General features: G+C 41.0%; 1 long non-coding RNA gene across 1 annotated transcript; it reads right to left on the bottom strand.

Annotated features, from left to right (window-relative positions):
- Positions 1–722: 722 nt before the first annotated feature.
- LOC311045669 lies at positions 723–3,264 on the bottom strand. The gene is made up of 3 exons (XR_014600796.1): positions 2,555–3,264; positions 1,213–1,439; positions 723–991 (listed from the first exon to the last, which is right to left on the bottom strand). It is a non-coding gene; the product is annotated as an uncharacterized lncRNA (long non-coding RNA).
- Positions 3,265–3,587: the final 323 nt, after the last annotated feature.

Here is a 3,587-nt window from a genome sequence, read left to right as displayed (position 1 = left end):
GATCCCTAGGGGTCCCTGACCCCCTGTTTTAGAGCCCTGTATTATACATACACTAATCGTTCTCAACGTGGGGTTCAGGGACCCCCCAGGGGTCCTTAATATATACGTAGCATCAACATCTGCTTTAAGCACCTCCCTGTACATTGGCTATTTGAAATATAACCAAACTCCATGCTCCTCGTCTGAGTCGTCTCAATGTGATGTGTTGTGAGCTTGTAGATCGGCTATTTTCAGAAGAATTTGAATGTTTTTGAAACATTTTACAACACAAACATAGTATGGGGGTCCCTGGGACAAAATATTTTCAGATGGGGCTAATACATATTAATTTGGGGGTCCTTGACATGGAAAAGTATGAGAACCATTGCATTGATTATAGTGATAACACATGATTCTCTTGTTCTCAGCCACTTTCTCAGTAAGAAGAATCTCCTGCAGTTTCTTCCTCCTTGGACATGACACACTGTAACTCAGCTGTAGATGCGAAACTGCATTTTGTTGTCTCAGTAGTGCTTGTACTCTGTGCAGTGACAATAAAGTTGAAACTAAATCTAATCTAAACATCACTCATAAAAACAACTGCTTAATTTAAGCCAAGTAGGACATTTATCAATAGTAGGCTACAGATTACAGAATATGCAAGGCAAATAATGGCATTCAATAAAACATTTTATTCACAATTTAAGTGCAAGCTCTTGAAGTCATCCTACACTATCTGCAATGTTGAATCCTCTGCCAACCAGTACAGTACACAGTCTCCAGGAAAATCTGATGGACGCTGGTGGTGACGCTGATCAAACTGCTGGGCTTTTGAGCAGTAGGCACGGCTCTGTTGGTGGCCAGCGTCATGCTGCCTTGCCTGGAGTGACTCTTCTTGTAGCGAGGGTCCTGCTGCTACACGCTGTGTTGGGAGCTGCCTGGAGTGCAGATGGTCTTAATTAGACTCCTTGGAGGTGTTTCAGGTTATTACTTGCAGATGGGTCAAAAACACCTGAGAATAAAATAAACAGGGAATATTACTGTGATAGTACAGACCGGTAGGATATCATTTAACTTTTAGATCATTTTCTTCTGCTTAAATAAGAGAACACTGCATGCTTCAATCAAATAATACATAAAGCATTGTCATTATCTAGTTAAAATGCTGTGGTTTCACTGACCCTGGTTCTAATGAATTAGAACAATATGCTCAATTTAAAATACACAACTCACGTTACCACGCTTTGACTCAGTCGCTGAAGTGGGCCACAAGCACCTAGAGTAAGGTTCTACTGTGTCTTTCCTCTGGACTCTTGCAGCGCAGCACCTACACGGGACCAGACCTCACACAGTCCAGACTTGCAGTCACAGTGTGCGTCAAGCACCGCCCCAGTGTGCTGTGCTCTGGGGCCATGATCCAGGGAGAGGTTGGCTTCTCCCTCGGTTGCTGAGTGCAGCACCTGAGAATAGAGTAAACAGTGATATTACTGTGATAGAACAGACCGCTAGGGTATTATTGTCTTCAGCTTACATAGGACAACACTGCATGCGTGCAACAAAAAAATCAAATAATATCTAAAGCAGAGGTCTTCAACAGGGGGTCCGGGACCCCTAGGGGGTCCTCAGAGTTACTACAGGGGGTCCGCCAAATCTTTGTGTGATTTTTACATAAACCACTTCAACCAAGTATCCCTATTCTGAGAGGAACTTTAGCCAAAGGCGTTGTGCGTTTGTAGATCTGCTATCTTCGGCAAAGTGGTTTAGTATAGCGGGGAAAAAGAGCAGGCTAAGTACAGAGTGAAAGGTCAGGTATAAGTGTTGTTTAAGTGCATGATTAAATGTTTGGAAATACACATTAACATGAATCCAACATGATAGTGCTGTGGAACATGTCTATGAAGCTGCCTATGAAATCTATGAAAAAAGAAATATTCTATACAATATAATGGGGGTCCCTGCTTTATCTCGCTCTCAGCCAAGGGGTCCTTGGCCTGAAAACGTTGAAGACCCCTGATCGTAATTGTAATTATATCTAGTTAGAATGCTGTGGTGTTACCGACCCTGGTTGTGGTACATTTTGACCCAGTCTTGTAAGACCCTGCTTGTAAGACCAGCCACTGACTGTATGAAAAGTGCTGGGTAACCAGGCTAGTACTTTTTACTTGTGTTTTTCCCCCTATGAAACTCTCAAAGAACAAAGCTTGACTATCTGCATGCCAGCCACAATGGACAGACTCGACTTTCATGAATTATTTTGGGTCATTAATAAGGCCCATATTTGGGCTTTGTTTACGTCTGACTTCTTTTGGGCACACATTAGCTTAGTCCAGCGTTAGAGTTCTCTCTAAGTTAGAGAGAACTCACTAACGCCAGGGCTAAAAAAGCTTAGCCTTGGATCAAGACTATATATTAGTTGTATTTGATCAAGTCTGACTCAGATAAAATAAATCTACGATAGTCTTGATCCAAGGCTAACAGTAGCCACGCTAACACACAGACTTGCACAGCACTTCTACAGTTCACCAACATTACCTGTCAAACGATAAAACAAAATAATAAAAACAAACTTACTTACCCTTGCACAAATAAGATTGAGCCTCAAGGCTGTTGTAGGCCATCAACTGGTCCATAGTGTAGTAGGCACTGCGTGTAAACACTAAATAATAATCATACAATATCCGGATAATGTATGGCCCGGCGGATAAAGATCCTTATTGACACTAAACTCACTCGTAACAAGCTTATACGGATCGATACCGATAAATGTAATCTTCTCCTCGTATTGTTTCCTCTTAATCTGCGTAAAATGTTCTAGCAGTGACTAGCTAAAGTAGCTGCTATGTGTTTGTTTACAGTGTTACACTTAGCCGGAGCTAACACGGTGCTGCTGGACCGAACCGGACCTCACCAAGATGGCGCGTAGGGAGGGGGTGGAGTCTCGGCTCCGCCCCCTCCCTATCCGTAACTTTGTATAATAATGCATATGAATGATCGATAATTAAAAAACAGGTAATTTTCCGTTTTCCATTCATGTAGATGAAAGGCTAAAATTGAAAATCAAGCCAATTTTCGATTTTTGATTTTTGATTTCACATTGAATAATAGACTGAACGCAAGATACGGGCTTGTAAAGTAATACTTGATATCTTGGCAAAAATTGTGTTTAACAAAAAAATTAAATTAAAAAACGGGTCAATTTCCGTTTTCCATTCATGAGATGAAGCCAATTTCTTATTTTCGATTTTGGGACTTAAGAACGGATATAAACTGAACGGACAATTTCCGATTTTCGATTTTGGGATTTGAGAACGGATATCAATTGAACGCTACGTACACGGATTCTAAAGGTACCAGAATCAATTGAAAACCCTTTTGTATCAATGTGTGTAGGGAGGTTTAGTGGTACTCTTTCTTATATGCCTATTGACCGGTCTATTTCTCATAAAAAGTGCTTGTTTAAGATGAGGCTGAAAATGACCACCCCAGAATGAAATACTATGGGTAAATTATACATTTCCTGAATCCTTAGGGTCATGTCAGTATTCCAGTTGTTGTGTTTTGTGTCTCTGATGTTTCTTGATGCCACAGAACTAAAAGAAAATATATGG

Source organism: Gymnoscopelus microlampas (assembly GCF_963454915.1).
Source record: "Gymnoscopelus microlampas genome assembly, chromosome: 5".
In the NCBI taxonomy this organism is placed as follows: Eukaryota; Metazoa; Chordata; class Actinopteri; order Myctophiformes; family Myctophidae; genus Gymnoscopelus; species Gymnoscopelus microlampas.
Note: the sequence above shows the minus strand (reverse complement) of the source record. Positions and strands in the feature narration are given on the sequence as shown.